The sequence below is a fragment of the Tursiops truncatus genome, chromosome 2 (genome assembly GCF_011762595.2).
Source record: "Tursiops truncatus isolate mTurTru1 chromosome 2, mTurTru1.mat.Y, whole genome shotgun sequence".
Lineage (NCBI taxonomy): Eukaryota > Metazoa > Chordata > Mammalia > Artiodactyla > Delphinidae > Tursiops > Tursiops truncatus.
The window spans coordinates 60,317,711-60,340,872 of record NC_047035.1 but is presented as its reverse complement, the minus strand read 5'-3'; positions in this window follow the sequence as shown (position 1 = coordinate 60,340,872).

Genomic DNA, 23,162 nt, shown 5'->3' with positions numbered 1-23,162 from the left:
GAAAAAGACTAGCTCCAGGAAGAATTCCAAGGGTAGGATTCACTAACTTAATTCTTTGATCCTTGTCCTGTGGTTGGCCTTTCTCTGGTATGGTAGCTTGCACCAATGATGTTAAGAAAGAAAACTCAAATCTTGCTGGACAAATCATATTAGAAATAATATTCTGGTGTCCTATTAGGTCTAGAGGAACTATTAGGACTGACAAAGATTTCCAGAAGTTTTATCTAGTGGAAACATCGCTGCACTAACTATATTATCATGTTAAAATATTGTGTACTATGTTCTCACTGACAGAGGCTGCACATCCCTGCAGCCACACTCAGAATCTCAATGTCCATGTCATCACTACAGAGCCAGGGTAAAAAATCTTAGCTAATGAGCTGTCTTCACACCCTAGACAGAGTAACCTCAGGGGTTTAAGAAGATGCTCCTCAGGCTGCATTTGCCTGAACTATTGAAACAAAGCAACTGCTGGGGTATCATGGCTACCATAACTAGTGAACAACCACACAGACATGGACTTGGGATCCTTCAGTGTCAGATGATCCCAGGGAAGAGGGGAAAGCACCTCCTAGCACCCAGACCCCACACATATCTGATATATTGCCAGAGAAGCGCCATGGGTACCCCTGACCATCCATCCCTGGGGCTGGTATCTGCCTTGGTGGCATCTGACAGGCTGCTCCCGAAGTCCCTTGGCAAGCATCTCAGTACCACTTCAGTACACCGATTGTCATTCTTTGTCTGACTAAGCCTCATATGCTTTTGGATTTTACTTTAAATTTTTTTCATTGGTTAATAACATCTGGCCTCTTCATTGGTTCTACTCCCAACCATCATCTAACTTAACATTGTTCCAGCACTGTACTTTCATTTCATTCTCCTCAATCACCAATTATTTTCTTTTTTTCTCTTAGCTCATTTTATGGGTCAGCATGAATGTCAAGGCAAAAGAAGCTGACTTGAAGTCGGGAGAGTGGCAATAGATATATAAAAAAGGAGCTCTGCCTGTGTTACGGACTGAGGATTTGTGCCCCCGCCCCCCAGAATTTACACGCTGATGCCCCCAATGGGATGATACTCAGAAATGAGGCCTTTAGGAGGTAGTTAGGATGGAAGAGGCCATGAAGGTGGAGCCTTCTTGATGCAATTAGTGCTCTTATAAGACACCAAAGAGCAATGAAAGCTCTGTGTGTGTGTGTGTGCGCGCGCGTGTGTGTGTGTGCATACACTGAGAAAAGGCCATGTGAGAACACAGAGAGGAGGCAGCCACCTGAAAGGCGGGAAGAGAGCCCTCACCAGGAACTGAATTGGCCAGCACCTTGATCTTGGACTTCCCAGCTTCCAGAACTGTGAGAAATAAATTTCTGTTGTTTAAACCAGCAGTCTCCAATCTTTTTGGCACGAGGGACCAGTTTCCCGGAAGACAATTTTTCCACAGACAGGTGTGTGTGTGTGTGGGGGGGGGTGGTTCAGGCAGTAATGCTAGCGATGGGGAGCGATGGGGAGCAGCAGACGAGGCTTCACTTGCTCGCCCACCAGTCACCTCCTGCTGTGCGGTCCAGTTCCTAAAAGGCTGTGGACTGGTAGCAGCCTGCGGCCCGGGGGAGTTGGGGACCCCTGGTTTAAACCACCCAGTCTATAGTATTTTGTTATAGCAGTCTGAGCTGACTAATACAGTGTGGAATAGACCCAATGCTACTGATCTGAATATGATGGTAAATTTTTAATATTCTGGGTCTTCCACTAGCACTGGAGTAGGTCAGGAATTATTTTATTTGCTCATTCATTTACATATAAAGGCTTACAGAATTATGAAATCTGAACTATACTTAGAAATGCCTGTAATTGATACTTTTATTAAAAGACTACATCAAAACAGAATTCTCTTTAGAAATTTTAAGCTGTGCAGTCATCATAAATTTAAGCATAAGCATGTTTCATGATGCATTGAGATTAACCATAAGAATCCAATGCAGCAAAAGTTCAAATGTAGTATCAACTAAAACAAATTATTTTCAATAATTCAATGAATTTAATGAAATTGCTTCTAGATAGGCATGGTGCTAGGTGGTGTGTGTGTGCAAGAGTGTGGCAGGGGGGAGTACAAAATCAGGTGATGAGTAAGGCATGGGCCCTACGCTTAATGGGCCTAATCCTTGCCATCCAAAAACCCATAAAATACCCACCTGAATAAGCTTCTACTTAATTAATTTGCCTGTGTCTATTATAGACATTTATTATTTTTAGACATATTTATTGTTGACTTCATTTTTCAAATTCCCACTCCTACGCTGTTTATTGTGACTTCAAATCCACAATGTGAAATCTATATCGTCATTCTCAAAGTGAGCAATTTTCCAAGTATAGAGATAGGAATCAATTTGATCTTCAGAGTTAATACAGCCTAGGAATGTGTCTATGCAAAAAAAAAAAAAAAAAAAAAAAAAAAAAAAAAAAAGAAGGGAAAAAAGCCTAAGCTCGAAAGTTTTTCACTTAGACAAAACAGACTACTCAAAGGCTTACAGGCTACACTCAAGGCTCTCCGGTGGAGATAACGAGACACCATCTGCTTGTCACTCATTTATGGAGTTTTATATAGCTGGAGAAGAGTGATCAAATATCCATTCCCCAGAGTTAGCTGTACCACCTATCTTTTATAATGCATAACACATATGCATACATTTCTTTTAGAAACTAAATAGGATTTTTTTATTAAAAGAAATACGTTTTTTGAATTTATTTAATCTCTTAATAACATCTTCTGGCAGGCAAAAATGTATTTCCTCCTTCAAAGAAAATTTGAGTTGCGAGCTTATCCACGTCTGTTTCACATTTGTTAAAGAAAAAAAAGTAAACTTCAGTGTCACCCTCACCTGTGCCTAGAGAGAATAAAATGAACATGGCAGAGCAGCAGAAAAATGGGTTAGGGTGGAGAGAAACTCCTCCCCCACCAGGAAAGGAGTGAACTAGTGTTTATGGGATCAAAAGTGTATTTGGGAGACAATATTAAGTCACAGCTAATCTCTCATTGTGAAATATATTTCTTCTTTAGATTTTTCATGCCCTAAAAGTATACAGGAGAAAATTAAATTTTTAAAAAAGGCTGTTCAGCTAGCAACTGACTTCAGAACAATTCAAAACTAAAATGCGTGACATAAACTTCTATTACCTATAAGAGGCAGGAAGTAAGGTTATAAATGGCTTTATTTTCTAGAACTATTTTCCTGGCTTTATTTTCCTCATATGTATAATGGTGTACAAAAGTTGTAGCAGTTCTAGGATACTATCCTGCTAAATAGGGATAACATAAAAAAACATGTAATGGGAGGTATGAAGTTCACACACTGCTAATAAGAAGGAAAAACTGAGAATCACAGCTAAGATGTTTATAAACAAACGGGACACATAGTATTATTTTAATATTATCTATAATAAATATTATTTAAACAGTGTTATTCTTTAGAGGCAGAACCTTGCATATGGAAGAGCATAAGTCATCAATAGTTCCCTGGGAAGATGAGAGGAACGAACTAAAGAACACTGGGAACAAGAATGGCTTTAGATAGAAGGAGGGGTCCTTCACCAGTAGGAATAAGAGAAAGAAGCAGAATGGACAGGCTCTCTCTCTTTTCCACAACTACAACCTTCAGTCAGCTTCCATGGCTCAACTCATCACCTCCATCTAGAAACCCACCTGTCCCCAGGTAGGTAAGGTGTCCCCAGTCTTATTCACGTACTCCTCTCGCCATCATCTCATTTAATAATGAGGGCTTCAGGAGAGCTTCCCTTCTCTCTCTCAATTTCCCTAATATATTTGGATATAGATGGGTGATACATAACCATTTATCATCACCACATCTACAGCCACCATCTTGCCAACACACCACCACCACTTACTGGATTACTGCAATGGCTTTAATTAGAGTCTCCCAAATTCCTCCTTCAGTCTGTTCTTAACACACAGACAAAGTGATACTTTTTAAATATAAATTCAAATCATGTCACTACTCTTTTCAAAATACTCCTGTGGCTTCGCGTCTGAGTTAAAAATAAGGTTTTTGTAATGGCCTACAATGCTCTACGCCATCTGGCTTCTATTACTCCTCTAACTTCATATGCTGCTATTCTTCCCCTTGCTCATTCCACTCCAGCCTTCCCAGGCGACTTGCTATTCTTTGAAAGTACCAGACACACACCTACCTCAGCATCCTTTGCACTTGCTGTTCCTTCTGCCTGGAATGCTCTTCCCCCACATAACGACAGGGCTCACTGACTCACTTCCTGTAGGTCTTTGCTCAAATACTGCCTCAGTGAGCCTTCCTTGTCCACTCTGCTGGAAATAGCATCCTCTTCTCCCCACCTTCCTAGCACTCCTCATCATCCTCTTCTGCTTCATTTTCTCCATAGTACTTACCACCATCTGTCATGTATTGGATTGGAATAGAGTTGCCAGATAAAACATAGGACATCCAGTTAAATTTGAATTTCAGCTCGCTTACAGGCTGTAGGCCCTCACCTGCAGTGCAGGATGGCTTTTACCTTCCAGTTTGACATTAAATTAACAAATTTAATCCCAGTGGGCTATTTGGGGTTTCAGTTCTATGTAGGCTCAGCGGGAAGAACAAGCGAGAAAAACCTGGTGACTTCTTATTCAACCTGGCTCTAAATCTGGGTATCAAACCACTTCTGCTCAAGTTAAACATCTTGGCTTTGTAAAGAGCGGGTCTCAATATAAAGTATTCCCAAAGTTTTATAAATGAGAGTCTTTTTAGAATTCCTATGCTGTTACCCCAAAATGGTTAATTCTATCCTCGTGATGTCCCTGGCTAGACAGTGAGCTCTTGAGAATGATTACTCTTTAAATATCCCTAGTTCTAAAACAGTACCCAGGCACATAGCAAATACTGAATAAATGTTTATTTATTGGGAGACTTATTTATTTAATGAGACTAATTAGTGTCACATTTTATATGGCTATTTTAATCAATTTTGTCTTTTAATTTTGTCTTTTAAATGCATCATAGGAGATTTCTACAGAAAGAAATATTTACATACACGGAGGGCTGCCAGCTTCTTATGAATATACCTTGGACTTATGTGGTGTCTCGCTTTTCCAAATGGTTTGAAGTGCTTTCCCATATATTACCTTATTTGTCCTGATTTTTTATTTCTTAAATGCAACAACATAGCATACAAATAAATAAGAATTCTAAACAAAATTTAACATTATATACAGAGTTCCAAACAGCATATTTCTGTTTCAAATACATTCTTTCAAATTACTTAAAGAAGATTTGAATGTCAACAAAAATACTAACTAGTAGGTACAAATCAATAGCTTAAAAATATACAAAGGGCATCATTCTGCTCTCTTTGGAGGTAGAAGCAAGGAATGCTGGCAGATGTATGGGTATCTGCCCTGAGAGACTGAGGCAGGGAGGGCAGAGAGGAGTGAAAGGCAATAATTTGCGTTCCTAAGAGACTAAAGAAATGCTGGAGGTTGAATTTGGTCTTTTAGATTCCACATATAAGTGAGATCATACAGTATTTGTCTTTCTCTGTCTGACTTACTTCACTTAGCATAATGCCCTCTAGGTCTACCCATATTGTCACAAATGGCAAGATTTCATTCTTTGCTATGGCTGAGTAATATTCCATTGTGCGTGTGTTTGTGTGTGTGTGTGTGTGTGTGTGTGTGTGTATGTGTGTGTGTGTATGTATATATATACATACACACACACACCGCATCTTCTTTATCCATTCATTCCTAGACAGACACTTAGGTTGTTTCTATATCTTGGCTATTGTGAATAATGCTGCAATCACTAGCCCTATTGTGGTAATCATTTCACAATATATGCATGTATCAAATTACTAAGCTGTACATCTTAAAGTTATACAATGTTATATGTCATTTATATATCTCAATAAAACTGGAAAGAAAAAAAAAAGAAGTTCTAGAGGCTAAGAGACTTCAGGACAAAGAACTTCCCCTACTCTGATCTGGGTGTTCTGAAAAGTTGAGATAGATGCTCTCATAGGGGAAGGACACCTATGGCATAAATACATATGGGCAGAGGGAGCAGTGGTGTGATTAATTCAAGCTCACAATGAACTTAGGGCTGGATTTGATTGAGATGTCATCACAGGAAAATAATGCTGTAGAAAACATTTATAGGATGTCCAAAGGTATGTGAAGTAAGTTTTATACATTGAAAAATATAAATCACCAAAGAATTTGTTCTAGATTGTCCAAAGCAAAATCTCTATCAAAATAGAAAAAGGAAAAGAAAAGAAAACCTACCACTACAAATTCACGTATTCTGTGTCCCTCCCCCACTAAATTTTTACTCTTGCAGGTGTTGCTACCCAAGAATCTTCTATCTCATAAGTCCTTTAAAAAAAACTAAGTGGTGCAGTCAGGGAGAGAAAGTGGCCATGTTTCCCCACCCCATGGGGGCACTTATGTGTATAAAGCCAAACCTGATCTCCCAGCTGTGCTCCTGGGAATGGGTGAGGCCTACGTTCTCCCCTTTGTCCCAGGCCAATATGTTAAGTCCACCCACGTGAGGTAAGACTTCTTCACTAAAGACCTCAGATACTCTTGGGCTTGACTAAGTTTCATTTAGAAATGGAGCAAAGAGAAACCACTTCAGGGCCCTGGGCAGCCACCGTCTGTGAAGAATGGCCCAGACTCTGGACACGATTCAGTCCCTCTAACGTGGTGCTCCTTCTCCTGGCTGCAAAATGACTTCCCTGCGACTGTATTTGTTTAAAATGAGCCCTCAAATTCTAGGACACTGAGGGAAATACTGGACACTAACCTACAATAAATTTTCAGAAAACATCACTGGATTGTGAGAAAGGAAATAAAGTTTTAAGAGAAAGAGGCATAGACTATGTGTCAAATCTAAAAGCATTTGTTCAGCATTCTGAGAATTTTTAGAAATAAATTGCAGCACTATTTACAATAGCCAGGACATGGAAACAATCCAAATGTTCAACAACAGATGAATGGATAAAGAGAATGTGGTACATATATACAATGGAATATTAGTCATAAAAAGGGATGAAATTGGGTCATTTGTAGAGATGTGGATGGACCTAGAGTCTGTCATACAGAGTGAAGTAAGCCAGAAAGAGAAAAACAAATATCATATATTAATGGATATATGTGGAATATAGAAAAGTGGTACTGATGAACCTGTTTGTAGGGCAGGAATAGAGATGTAGACACAGAGAACGGACATGTGGACACAAGGGGTGGGGGGTGGGATGAATTGGGAGATTAGATTTGACATAAATACACTACCATGTGTAAAACAGATAGCTAGTGGGAACCTGCTGTATAGCACAGGGAGCTCAGCTCGGTGCTCTGTGATGACCTAGATGGGTAGGACTGGGGTGGGGTGAGAAGGAGGTCAAAGAGGGAGGGAATATAGGTGTACGTATAGCTGATTCACTTCATTGTACAGCAGAAACTAACACAACATTGTAAAGCAATTTTATACTCCAGTAAAAAGAAAACATTTTTGGTGGGCTTAACACTGGGCAGAGATATTTGAGTGATATTTCACTCTAGTCATAGAGAAGCTTGATGAACAATGCATCATCTCAGTCAAAAACAGGGACCATGTGGGTCATGTTTGTGGCTGAACTCCCATATAAGAGGTGCTTGATGTAAATATTTATTGAATGAATAAATATGATTAAACACTTGTCAAAAAATAAAGTATGTATTTCCTATTAAAGGTAGCCATTTCCCTCCCAAAAAATTTAAAAAATAAAAAATAAAATATCCCTTAAAAATAAATAAGCATGTCCATGTCTACTGGTTAAAAAAAAAATTCATTCTAGTACATTGGAAATTCCAATACTTTGACCTCAGCAGAATTCTTTTAGTTCAAAGAATACACTATGCAAGTATAATTATGATGCATGAAGCAATGGACTCAAATATTGTCTTACTGGCTTTGCTTTAAAATGACATTTTTGACTGCCATACTTGAACTTTGGTTTATCACTAGCAATTGCTTAGTCAATATGATGACATTCTTTATTTTCAAATCACCAACTCCAGATAGACAAATTTCTTTTAAATTGGATTGATAATCTTAAATTTTTCCCTATAAAAACTGAATTTTTACTCAACCACAAATATTTCTCGAGTATTTATTATGCACACATCACCAATACACTGTATGGGATACACAGATGTAATTCTTTTTCTCAAAGACTTTAAAATCTAGATGTGGAGATAAATAATATACAAAAATAACAGGTGCAAATTTATAGTGTCCATGGAGAGGTCCAGATAGATAGGAAGTAAGAAGAATGTCCCTGTTTAGAAGTACGAAGGGAAGTCTCGTGGAGGAAATGGACTTAGCACTGTACAAGAGGGTACCGTAACAGGTCTGACGAAAGGAGCAGCACATGCTTTCTGGGATGTAAAGGTGATGCTAGAGGAGGGGAAAGACTGATGACCCTTCTCTTCACCAAAGGCTAGCTTTTAAATTACTCGTGGTCGTACATAATTCCAGAATGCCCTGACTTTAAATAATCAGATTTTAAGTTCATTTCTCATGCAAAGACTTTCCATCCTGATACCACCTTTTAGGTATTCTACATAGCTTCTGTCTTTGCCAATATCCATAATTCTGTAATTCCTATGACTAGAACTAATCATCCTCAAGAGTTCTCTAACTCTGTAGGATCCTATAATCATATGCTCTTCCTAAAGAGTTCCCTGGGTGATGTTTTGGTCTCCCTCTTTTTGATCTTTTACAGCCTGTTTTACTCTCAGATCCATACTGAGCAAGCCCCATTGTGTCTCTGTTAAATATACAAAAATGGCAGAAAACTGGAGCTATCAACAAAATATCCAAAGGAAGAGAGTTTGCAGATTTTTCTTGCAAATATAGATGAAGATTCAAGTTAAGATATAAAAATCCTAAACCCCAAGGCTATCACTGTGGAAACCAGAAATGATCTTTTGTATCTAAATTTTCACAAAATTGTAGCCTACTATTTTCAACCATTTTGCTGAACAGAATTCTGAAGTAGGGGACACTTGCCCTTCGTGTCGCCTGTTTTCCTTTTAGTCTTCCTACTCACCTCCACTTTCCCTTTGTCCTTTAAGGATATAATCCTTTTCCCTTTATAGATTTATTTCACTCTCACCTCTCAATTCACTCATATTCATTCTCTCTCTCTCTCTCTCTCTCTCTCTCTCTCTCTCTCTCTCTCTCTCTCGTCATACAGAAAAGAGATTCTAAATATTATTTCATAATCATATCTTAGGAACTTAATATGCTGCTCTCAGTGAATATTTCCATTTTGAAAGAAGACCACAATAAGAGGGCAATATTTTGCCCAAGAGAATGAGGTTGCCATAAACTGAATTAGTCACGTGAAAGGAAAGTTTTTTTTCAGGGGGAAAGTTGTTTGGGGAGTTTTCTGTGGTGAAAACAGGAACAATCTTGTCAGCACTCTGCTTGCTTTCCATTTAAGCAATGAGTTGGTCTATTTCTTCTGATGAATGAGTGATAGTAGTAGTAATAATAAAAATAATCATAGCTAATGTTTTGATGTTTATTAATATTGAGCTAACATTCATGGCACACTGATCTAAGCATTTTGCATGTATTGTCACATAATCCCCATTATTATCCCCAATTTTAAAGATGAAGACATTGAAGCACAATGAGGTTAAGAATGCACCCAAATTGCTGGGACTCAAATCTAGAAAGTACATACAACTAGACCGTGGCTGCTAAGAATTAGTGACCACAAACCCACAAGGAAGAGTAAGCAGCCATGTGCACGTGTGGTGCACAGCACCAGGCCTCTGCGTGATTGTAACTTGGCCAAAACCATCATAAGGTCTCCTGCTCTTCTCTTCAACCTCTCCTCCCACCCTGCTGGCATCTGTCTTCACACTTCTTAGTGCTCCAACTGCCCCATCCTCAACACCACTACCTTTTACCCCTTCTTCCCCCTAGCTTCCTTTTCCCTCCCCTGCATCAGCTCTGCTCCTCAAAAAGGAAACAAACTAAAGTACCAGTGTTTCCATCCTGTGAGATTCCAGGTGAGAGTTGGTTAATCTAATTAACACTTACAGTGCTCTTATCACAACCACTTTAAACTTTCATACTAAAACATAACTGTGTTCCATTTCATAAATGTTCAAAATGTGAGTGCCTATGAAAATTGTAAACAGAGTTTTCAAAAAGCAATTAGTTTTGGAATCCAAGTTCATAGAATTTTAAAGCTAGGAAAGATCTTGGTGGTTACCTGGGACAGCCTCCCCACGACAAGCCCAGGTGACTCTAGTGACCTGGCTGAGGTTACACAGATAACCCAGACTTTCTAACTTCCCATCTGACTTATTCAGCAAAAAATTTAATAGGTACATTTTTATCTGTCAGGTACAGAGGACTCAGAAGGAACATAAAATCTCATGCTCTTTCTATTTGTTTCTTACTTAGAGTCAAGTTGTAAATGTTTTTATAGTAAGGGCATCCTTAGCTGCTAAAAGAAACAGTGATGTCTCCAGAGTCACAGCAAGAAAGCTACTGAGAAGAGCAATGTTCCCCTTTCCTTTAAGATAAAATAGAGTTAGATTGTAATATGAGCTGTTGGAGTCAGCAAGGACTTTATGAAACATTTATTCATATATTCATAATATAATCCAAACCCCCTTATTTTACCAGTGGAATCAATAGGAATCAGTGAGGCCACCTGATTCTATGCTCTTTCCACCACACCTACACCTTCTAACTTCTGGTTGGAAGCAAACCAACATTTTCAAAAAGAAAGAGTTGAGATTCCAAAATGCCATGTTTTCCAACCACTGAGACTTTTTTTGCAACTCCCATCTAGGGAAGAAAGATCATTCAGAAGAGAGATAGGCATGAGGACGCTACATATCTTCCTCTTTCAACAACAAGTTTTTAAATGCTGGCTGAGAAAGAAAAGGAATGAAGACAGAACCGGTATTAACAAACTACTGCCTGAGCAAATGGCAGGCATGACACACTTTAGACGGTTTTTTCTGTCAACCATAAGACGTTCCATGAGTTTTCAACCTGGAACTGGATGTTGCTGCTGAGCTGTGGAAAGCCTAACACAACCCTCACTCCAAAATAAAGATTCAAGATGCAGACAAGCTTTGCCAGCAGCCCTGTTCAATGCCAGCACCCAAGGATAATAATGCCACAAGGACTATTCTCTTAGTGAATAAAAACATGCAACATGCCCAGTCCTCTTTCTATCTTCTTTTCTAAACATGCAGCTAGTCATAGATTTTGACACTGTTTTCTAGAAATCATTATCACTGATTCTTGCCTACTCCTCGAAAACTGACTATTCTTTACTATTAAGTGGTATTTGGGGACCGAATTTCAATCAATGTGGAATGTATGGCACTGACATAGATGTGACAGGCCCCTGTCTAGCAGAGATGCTCCACAGCAGAAACAAAGCTGTTGCTGAGGGTTTAAAGCCATTCTACACTCACTGCTCAGGCTTCGTGTTATGCAGGAGAGCCTAAACGAAAACATGAATAATGTTTTTTAATATACCAAAGGCTGACTGCCATAAGTTGTTTTTCTTCCTGCGCAAACCAAAGCACAATAGGGGTAAGTGTTCTATGCAATTCAAAATTCATTTCAAGACAAGTACCAACACTAAATTGTGAATACTTTAAATAATAAAAACATGCATATAAGATATTACATTTTTATGTCCACATAAGTAGTAAATACAGGATCCAGGAAAAACAAAAAAACAAGGCCCCCTCCACACTATGAATATTCTGGAAAATTATTCAGTAGTCAGGATGGAGACAGTTACTTGGCATGGAAGTAGCTGTTAAAGTGAGAATATCAAGGACTGAGCCTACTTTCAGACAGTGAAAATGATCGCCTCCTGTGATTGTTTTATCCAAACACATCTATTGAACACTATGTGCCAGCTGCTTTCATACGAGGAGACTAGATCTAATATTTATTGAGCACACACTATGTATCAGGCATCCTATATACTGACTTCACTAAATCCCCAGAGCAATTGCTTGAGGTAGATATGGGTTTGAATTATGTGAAATTTCTGTTTCTGTGGGTCACAAAGGTGAAATATTGGAACACTCACAGAATCTGACCTGAATATTAATGTTTTCATTTTATAGGTGGCTCAGAGAAGTTAAATAACTTGAAGTTTATACAGCAAATACATGTAGAGTTGGGACTGCAACCCATACTCTGTTACCATTCCAGCACACTTCACTTTATCTTAAGTAATTATATTAAATTGGAAGGATCCCATAGCCCTCCACACTCTAAATCTACTGCCCTCTCTCCAACCCAAGCCAAAATACCTGAATGGTTTGAGTGTCTTGTCTTGAGTTTAAGGATTTGATTCTATTAAAATCCTTATTTCTCTACATACCTATTTCCCTTCTTTCATTAGCTTCATTATGACCATAATCATTGTATTTTCTGAACCAAAATGTGGAACATGTAATCAGAGAGAAACAGTTATTTATGAGGAAAAGGATATAAAATAATTATTATGATCCCATCCTAAGAAATTTTGGAAGAATGCTCATCATAAACACATCACCTGGACACTGTAGTGTATCTGCTTTTGTATGGTTGCCATAATCCACTTGTGGCTACCTGAGGGCAGGTTCTATGTTTTACTACTACTTGTGGAACACCTGTAATTTTGTATGACATAAAACACAAAAGTACTTCTACTGATGGGCACAGGCAATCAGAAGTACCATGGCTGCAAAGGTGCTAGAAAGTAAGATTAAGACATTCTCCTTTCCTTCAAAATTTCTACGAAGAGTTTTGAACATCCATAGGGCAACTATTTATCAAGTACTTCTTATGCATTAGGTATTTTCTTAGGTGCTATATATGTGGGATGCTTCTAAGGAAAAAAATTAATCAGGCAGAGAGAATAGTAGAGATCCATCGTTCTCAAACTCTAGCGTGGATCAAAATCACCTGGAGGGCTTGTTAAAACACAGACCGCTGGGTCCACCCAGAGTTTTGCATTCAGTAGATAAGAGGTGAGGTCCAAGAAGCTGCAATGTTTAACGATTCCCAAATTAAGCTCGTGCTGCTGACCTAGCAACCATGTTTTGGGAACCACTAGTATGGATCTCTGAAGATTAGGAAAGGAGAATGAGCAATACCACAGAGAATGGAATCAACATAAGGAGTCTGGCCTGTCTGGAATACAAATATAGTTATTAAGCTACTCTGACTTTCTCCTCTGAAGGCGATCTACCTCAGTGCAACCTGGGGCATTCTCCTTGCTTTGATCCACCTGCCACCAAGTACAGCCTCAGCATCTGGAAGAATGAGAGACATCTGCCCATCCACCTAAGGTAGAAGCCTTAAGCAAATATCCAACAGGAGTCACTCCCTTACCTCCAATATTCCTACAACTTGTTTCTACAGAGTTGCTTATTAAGGTCAACTGAATCTACAGATCTCTCTGCAAAAAGAAATTTTCTTTAAGGTACTCAAGTGGCTCATTGCTTTATAAGACCTTTCAAGAATTCTTACATTTATAATGCAGCTATAAAAGAGAGCACAACTTTCTCTCACAACTATCTAAAATCTTGTTTCCAAAGATCTATAGAAATCAAATTTTCTAATTCTCCCCCAGCTAGTGCCAGTCTTTAGTCTATGTCACTCCCTGGTTCTCTGATGATTCTGACTTCAAATGACACAAGACATCTGTCTCACAATCTCTCACCAACACCAGACCTTCTCTGCATATCTAAGCCTTATCTTGTATTGTTGATTGTTAAAAGTGAGAAGTCAGAGGCTTAATCAATATTTTCCAGATTGATTAATGGATCTTGACCAACATGCTACAGCACAGCTCATGGTTTATAAGGCACATTCAATGAGGTAGTACCGCATTTTATCACCTTTGTCTTACCAAGTAAATAAATTTAATCAATAAAGTGAACAGAGTAGCTAATGAGCAACCCTTACCATAGAGACTATATTACCTAATTAAGTGAAAAAAAGGCCTTGAACTATCAAAAAAGAGACTCTACCCCATGTATCTTTATCTATCTCTCATCTCTCCAACCCTATCTATCATCTACTTATTACCTACTTCATGAACAATAATCTTAATTCATAGAATTCAGTTTTAAATTCAGCGGTGGTAACAGCAGGACCAAACTAAAAATATTGTCATGTGTCAAAAAAACAAATGGAATACCAAGGACAATAAAATAAAAGAATAAAAGCAAGAAGAAAGATGACAAAAATTACCTTACTACAGAGAGCAAAGAATTGCCATAATATATTTTAAAGGTAATAATAATAATAAAGCCATTAGAAACTCAGTTGGACTTTTCGCCTCGCAAAGAGGTATTAAAAGTTCTGTATAAACAGAGGAAAGAGCTTCAGAATTTTCTCTTCTACAGTTGAAAGGAGCTACTGCCCCATATGAAACCAAAGCACCATGTGTACTTTAGGGATAGCCCCTAACTGTTTATAGCTGTTCACAGTACACCACAGTGAGACAGAAAGAAGTCTGCAGTGTTCCAGGGACGCTCTGATCACTTTTACTTATTAGGATTACGTCTGCTTTTTAAAAGAATGTAATCACTGATTATATGGAACACATCTAAAATAGAAAAATTCGACATTTCTTAAAATGAGCATTCTAATTAGTAACTAGAGCTATACATTTCCCATAAAGATAGAGAAGGATTAAAAAATTTCAGGTTAGCAAAAATGACTCTTTAGGCTAGGCACACATCAGTGTATCTAAGCATATCATTATTTGTCCCAAGATATTTTCTCTTAATTTATTCTATTTATATGAGCTACAATAAAGTTGAGTGCAAACATAAAAGCAAATATGTGATTTGCATTTGTGTACAATACAGTGTTGATAATTTAGAATGAACTAAACTAGACTCATAAATTGGGCAGGTTGGGACTAACGTTTGTACCATCTCCACAAAATAATTTACTAAGCAAATCAATAGTGCAAACATGACTATAAGACACTTTTTAAGGCCTTCATTCATTCTTTGTGTGCAAGTGATACTCCCATTGGCAAACAGGCCTTATTTACTTTTACAATTAAGCAGGGAATAACCATCACCACAAATGGCTAGTTGTTATGCCTGTGTTTCTTTAAATTCCTCTACATTTCAAGTGATTTCTGACTCACAAATGAACCCCACACATTGTGCCTATGCCCCCTTCTGTCAATGCACTCACGGCCAACACCAGCAACACAAGAGCTCCAGCTCCTGCTCTCATGGAGAGGAAAAGAAGAAACCAGAAGAAGCAAGGAGTCAGACCCCAAAGCAGCCTGTCCTTCAGGGATGGTCAGCCTCCAATGACACTATCCCTCCCAAAGCCTCTCTTACTAAACTCTGTGTTCATTTCCTAGGGCCACTATAACAAATGACCATAAACCAGGTGGCTTTAACAGAAATTTATTCTCTCTCAGTTCTGGATGCCAGAAGCTTCAAATCAAGGCTTTCCAGAGCCACACTCTAAAGAAGAAAGCTCTATGGGAGAATCTCCCCCTTGCCTCTTCTAGCTGTTGGTGGTTCCTAGTATTCCTTGGCTTGTGGCAGCATCAATGCAGTCTCTGCTCTTGTCTCCACATGGTCTTCTTCTCTGTGCATTAGCAGAGTTCTTTTCAGGTGTCAATGCAGTCCCACGTATGACCATCATCCCATCTGATGGTCAAACTCTGTAACTGAGGTGCTAATATTTTCACTTTACAAAAGAAAAAACTGAGCTCAGAGTGGCCCAAAGTTACTTAGCTAGGTAGAAGGAGATCAGAGTCTTAAACTCAGGACTTCTAGTTCAAATCCTATTATACTTTCACCATACCAAGCTATTCCTCTCTTCTCTCACATACACACAGACTGAAATATATTCAAAGCATTTTTCCATTATAAGTGAATTACCACCAATTAGAGATGTGTAAAATACCAAGGCTCTTCCATTATTTCAAAAAAAAAATCAATATACTCTTGGGTGGCTTTCAGACAGGCTTCCTCACCTAACCTCAACAATGTGTCTCAACCCCAGATACATATCAGAATTTCCTAGACATGAGTCCCAGGTATGTGTGTGTTTAACAAGCTACCTGATGACGAGACCCAGGTACAGCCAGAATCAACAACCCTGGACTGTGGGATTTTAGACCTCAGTCTTACTATTTGATGTATTACACACACACACAGGATGACTTTTCATTGCTATGGCTTTCTAAAAGCAAAAATAAGAATCCTGGAGGGTCCAGAAGATGACGGAGGAGTAAGATGTGGAGATCACCTTCCTCCCCACAAATATATCAAAAATACATCTACATGTGGAACAACTCCTACAGAACATCTACTGAACGCTGGCAGAAGACCTCAGACTTCCCAAAAGGCAAGAAACTCCCCACATACCTGGGTAGGGCAAAAGAAAAAAGAAAAAACAAAGACAAAAGGATAGGGACAGGCCCTGCACCTCTGGGAGGGAGTTGTGAAGACGGAAAAGTTTCCACACACTAGGAAACCCCTTCACAGGCGGAGACAGGGTGTGGGCAGGGGGGAAGCTTCGAAGACACAGAGGACAGCACAGCAACAGGGGTGCAGAGGCAAAGTGAGATATTCCTGCACAGAGGATCAGTGCTGACCAGCACTCACCAGCCCGAGAGAGGCTTGTCTGCTCACCCGCCGGGGCAGGGAGGTGAGGCTCCGGCTTCGGAGGTCAGATCCCAGGGAGAGGACTGGGGTTGGCTGCGTGAGCACAGCCTGAAGGGGGCTATTACGCCACAGCTAGCTGGGGGAACTCTGGGAAAAAGTCTGGACCTGCCTAAGAGGCAAGAGACCATTGTTTCGGGGAGTGCAAGGAGAGGGGATTCAGAGCATCCCTTAAACGAGCTCCAAAGACAGAGTGAGCCGCGGCTATCAGCATGGACAACAGAGACAGGCATAAGACGCTAAGACTGCTGCTTCAGCCACCAGAAGTTCTGTGTGCGAGCACAAGTCACTATCCACACCTCTCCTCCCGGGAGCCTGTGCAGCCCGCCACTGCCAGGGTCCCGTGATCCAGGTACAACTTCCCCGGGAGAACACACAGTGCGCCTCAAGCAGTTGCAAAGTCACCCTGGCCTCTGCCGGAACAGGCTCACATCGAATTTCAATTATAATTACCATACCCCTCCCTCCCCCTCGCCTGAATGAGCAGGAGCCCTTTAATCAACCGCTGCTTTAACCCCCTCTTGTCTGGGTGGGGAACAGATGCCTGAGGGTGACCTACGTGCAAAAGTGGGGCCAAAACCACAGCAGAAACCAAAGGGCTGTGCAAACAAACAAGAGAACGGGAACTTTCTCCAAAAAGCCTCAGGAGCAGTGGATTAAATCCCCACAACCAACTTGAGGTACCCTGCATCTGTGAAATAACTGAATAGACAATGAATCAACCCAAAATTGAGGTGGTGGACTTTGGGAACTACTGTAGACGTGGGGTGTGCTGTCTGCGACTGACTTGTTTCCGATTTTTATATTTATCTTAGTATAGTTTTTAGTGCTTATTATCATTGATGGATTTGTTTATTGGTTTGGCTGCTCTCTTCTGTTATATTTATTACTTTTTAATTCTTTTATTTTAATAATTTCAAAAAGGTTTTAATTTTAACTGTTTTATTTTTTACTGTTTTCTTTTTTCTCCCTTTTCTTCTGAGCTGTGTGGATGACAAGGGTCTTGATGCTCCGACCTGGTGTAAGGCCTGAGCCTCTGACATGGGAGAGCCGAGTTCAGGACATTGGACCACCAGAGACTTCCAGGCCCCACATAATATCAGTTGGCGAGAACTCTCCTAGAGATCTCCGTCTCGATGCTAAGAACAGCTCCACCCAATGGCAAGCAAGCTCCAATGCTGGACGCCCCATGACAACTAGCAAGACAGGAACACAACCCCACCCACTAGCAGAAAGGCTGCCTAAAATCATAAGGTCACAAACACCCCAAAACACACCACCAGACGTGGACCTGCACACCAAAAAGCCAAGATCCAACCTCATCCACCAGAACACAGGCACTAGTCTCCTCCACCAGGAAGCCTACACAACCCACTGAACCAACCTTAGCCGCTAGGGACAGACACCAAAAACAATGGGAACTACGAACCTGCAGCCTGCAAAAAGGAGACCGCATGCACAACAAGCTAAGGAAAATGAGAAGACAGAAAAACACATAGCAGATGAAGGAGCAAGGTAAAAACCCACCAGATCAAACAAATGAAGAGGAAATAGGCAGAATACCTGAAAAAGGATTCAGTGTAATGATAGTAAAGACGATCCAAAATCTTGGAAATAGAATGGAGAAGATACAAGAAACGTTTAACAAGGACCTAGAAAATCTAAAATGCAAACAATGATGAAAAACACAATAAATGAAATTTAAAATTCTCCAGAAGGAATCAAAGGCAGAAAACTGAGGCAGTGACTGAAAATAACAGAGGCACTTCCAGGATAAGTGACCTGGAAGATAAAATAGTGGAAAAAACTACTTCAGAGCAGAATAAAGAAAAAAGATTGAAAACAATTGAGGACAGTCTTAGATACCTCTGGGACAACATTAAACACACCAACATTCGAATTACAGGGGTCCCAGAAGAAGAGAAAAAGAAAGGTACTGAGAAAACATTTGAAGAGATTATAGTTGAAAACTTTCCTAACATGAGAAAGGAAATAATGAATAAAGTCCAGGAAGCACAGAGAGTACCATACAGTATAAATCCAAGGGGAATATGCCAAGACACATGTTAATCAAACTATCAAAAATTAAATACAAAGAAAAAATTTTAAACGCAGCAAGGGAAAAACAACAAATGACATACAAGGGAATGCCCATAAGGTTAACAGCTGAACTTTCAGCAGAAACTCTGCAAGCCAGATGGGAGTGGCAGGACATATTTAAAGTGATGAAAGGGAAAAAACTACAACCAAGATTACTCTACCCAGAAAGGCTTTCATTCAGATTTGATGGAGAAATTAAAACTTTTACAGACAAGCAAAAGTTAAGAGAGTTCAGCACCACCAAACCAGCTTTACAGCAAACGTTAAACAAACTTCGGTAGCCAGGAAACACAAGAGAAGGAAAAGACCTACAAAAACAAACCAAAAACATTTAAGAAAATGGTAATAAGAACAAACATATCGACAATCACCTACATGTAAATGGATTAAAAGCTCCAAACAAAAGACATAGAATGGCTGAATGGATACAAAAACAAGACCCATATATATGCTGTCTAAAAGACACCCACTTAGAACTAGGGACACATACAGACTGAAAGTGAGGGGATGGAAAAAGATATTCCATGCAAATGGAAATCAAAAGAAGGCTGGAGGAGCAATTCTCATATCAGACAAAACAGACTTTAAAATAAAGACTATTACAAGAGACAAAGAAGGACACTACATAATGATCAAGGGTCAATCCAAGAAGAAGATATAACAATTGGAAATCTTTATACACCCAACATAGGAGCACCTCAATACATAAGGCAAATGCTAACAGCTATAAAAGGGGAAATCGACAGTAACACAATCACAGTAGGAGACTTTAACACCGCACTTTCACCAATGGACAGATCATCCAAAATGAAAATAAATGAGGAAACACAAGCTTTAAATGACACGTTAAACAAGATGGACTTAACTGATATTTATAATACATTCCATCCAAAAACAACAGAATATACTTATTCTCAAGTGCTAATGGAATATTCTGCAGGATAGATCACACCTTGGGTAACAAGTCAAGCCTTGGTAAATTTAAGAAAATTGAAATCGTACCAAGTATCTTTATCGACCACAATGCTATGAGACTCGATATCAACTACAGGAAAGAAAACTGTAAAAATACAAACACATGGAGGCTAAACAATACACTACTAAATAACCAAGAGATCACTGCAGAAATCAAAGAGGAAATCAAAAAATACCTAGAAACAAATGACAATAAAAACACGATGACCCCAAACCTATGGGATGCCAAAAAGGCAGTTCTAAGAGGGAAGTTTATAGCCATACAATCCTACCTAAAGAAACAAGAAAAATCTCAAATCAACAACCTAACCTTATACCTAAAGCAATTAGAGAAAGAAGAGCAAAAAAACACAAAATTAGCAAAAGGAAAGAAATTATGTGATCAGATCAAAAATAAATGAAAAACAAATGAAGGAAACAGCAGAAAAGATCAATAAAGCTAAGAGTTGGTTCTTTGAGAACATAAACAAAATTGACAAACCATTAGCCAGACTCATCAAGAAAGAAAGGGAGAAGACTCAAATCAATAGAATTAGAAATGAAAACGGAGAAGTAACAACTGACACTACAGAAATACAAAGGAACATGAGAGATTACTACAAGCAACTATATGCCAATAACATGGACAACCCAGAATAAATGGACAAATTCTTAGAAAACCACAACCTTCAGAGATTCAACCAGGAAGAAACAGAAAATATAAACAGACCAATCAAAAGCACTGAAATCAAAACTGTGATTAAAAATCTTCCAACAAACAAAAGCCCAGGACAGATGACTTCACAGGTGAATTCTATCAAACATTTAGAGAAGAGCTAACACATCTTTCTCAGACTCTTCCAAATTATAGCAGAGGGAAGAACACTCCCAAACTCATTCTATGAGGCCACCATCACCCTGATACCAAAACCAGACAAAGATGTCACAAAGAAAGAAAAGTACAGGCCAATATCACTGATGAACATAGGTGCAAAAATCCTCAACAAAATACTGGCAAACAGAATCCAACAGCACAAAAGGATCATACACCGTGATCAAGTGGGGTTTACCCCAGGAATGCAAGGATTCTTCAAGATATGCGAATCAATCAATGTGATACACCATATTAACAAACTGAAGGAGAAAAACAATATGATCTCAATAGATGCAGAAAAAGCTTTTGACAAAATTCAACACCCATTTATGATAAAAACTCTCCAGAAAATAGACATAGAGGGATTTACCTAAACAACATAAAAGGCCATATATGACAAACCCACAGCCCACATCTTTCTCAATGGTAACAAACTGAAACCATTGCCTCTAACATCAGGAACAAGACAAGGATGCCCACTCACCACTATTATTCAACATAGTTTTGGAAGTTTTAGTCACAACAATCAGAGAATCGGAAAAGAAGAAGTAAAGCTGTCACTGTTTGCAGATGACATGATACTATACATAGAGAATCCTAAAAATGCTACCAGAAAACTACTAGAGCTAATCAATGAATTTGGTAAAGCAGCAGGATAGAAAACTAATGCACAGAAATCTCTTGCATTCCTACACAATAATGATGAAAAATCTGAAAGAGAAATTAAGGACACACTCTCATTTACCATTACAACAAAAATAATAAAATACCTAGGAATAAACTTCCCTAAGGAGACAAAAGACCTGTATGCAAAAAACTGTAAGAGACTGATGAAGGAAATTAAAGATGCTACAAACAGATGGAGAGATATACCACGTTCTTTGGTTGGAAGAATCAACATTGTGAAAGTGACTATACTACCCAAAGCAATCTACAGATTCAATGCAATCCCGATCAAACTACCAATGGTATTTTTAACAAACCTAGATCAAACACTTTCACAATTTGTATGTAAACACAAATGACCACGTATAGCCAAAGCAATCTTGAGAAAGGAAAACAGAGCAGGAGGAATCAGGCTCCCTGACTTCAGACTATACTACAAAGCTACAGTAATTAAGACAGTATGGTACTAGCACAAAAACAGAAATATAGATCAATGGAACAGGATAGAAAGCTCAGATAAACCCATGCACATATGCTCACCTTATCTTTGATAAAGGAGGCAAGAATATACAATGGAGAAAAGAGAGCCTTTTCAATTAGTGGTGCTGGGAATACTGGACAGTTATATGTAAAAGAATGACATTAGAACACTCCCTAAAACCATACACATAAATAAAATCAGAGTGTATTAAAGACCTAAATGTAAGACCGGACACTATAAAACTCTTAGATGAAAACATAGGAAGAACACTCTATGACATAAATCACAACAAGATCTTTTTTGAACCACCTCCTGGAGTAATGAAAACAAAAACAAAAATAAACAAATGGAACCTAATGAAACTGAAAGGTTTTGCACAGTAAAGGAAACCATCAACAAGAAAAAAAGACAACCCTCAGAATGGGAGAAAATATTTGCAAATGAAGCAACTGACAAAGGATTAATCTCCAAAATATACAAGCAGCTCATGCAGCTCAGTATCAAAAAGCAAACAACTCAATCCAAAAATGGGCAGAAGACCTAAATAGACATTTCTCCAAAGAAGATATATAGGTTGCCAATAAATACATGAAAGGATGCTCAACATCACTAATCATTAGAGAAATGCAAATCAAAACTACAATGAGGTATCACCTCACACTGGTCAGATTGGCCATCATCAAAAAATCTACAAACAATAAATCCTGGAGAGAGTGGAGAAAAGGGAACCCTCTTGTACTGTTGGTGGGAATGTAAATTGATACAGCCACTGTGGAGAACAGTATGCAGGTTCCTTAAAAAACTAAAAATAGAACTCCCATAGGACACAGCAATCCCACTACTGTGCATATACCCTGAGAAAACCATAATTCAAAAAGACACATGACCACAATGTTAACTGCAGCACTATTTACAATAGCCAGGACATGGAAGCAACCTAAATGTCCATCAACAGATGAATGGATAAAAAAGATGTGGCACATATGTACAATGGCATATTACTCAACCATAAAAAGAAACGAAATTGAGCTATTTGTAGTGAGGTGGATGGACCTAGAGTCTGCATAGAGAGTGAAGTAAGTCAGAAAGAGAAAAACAAATACCGTATGCTAACACATATATATGGAATCTTAAAAAAAAAATGTCTCTGATGAAACTCGAGGCAAGACAGGAATAAAGACGCAGATGTAGAGAATGGACTTGAGGATGTGGGGAGGGGGAAGGGTATGCTGGGACGAAGTGAGAGAGTAGCATTGACATATATACACTACCAAATGTAAAATAGAGAGCTAGTGGGAAGCAACTGCATCGCACAGGGAGATCAA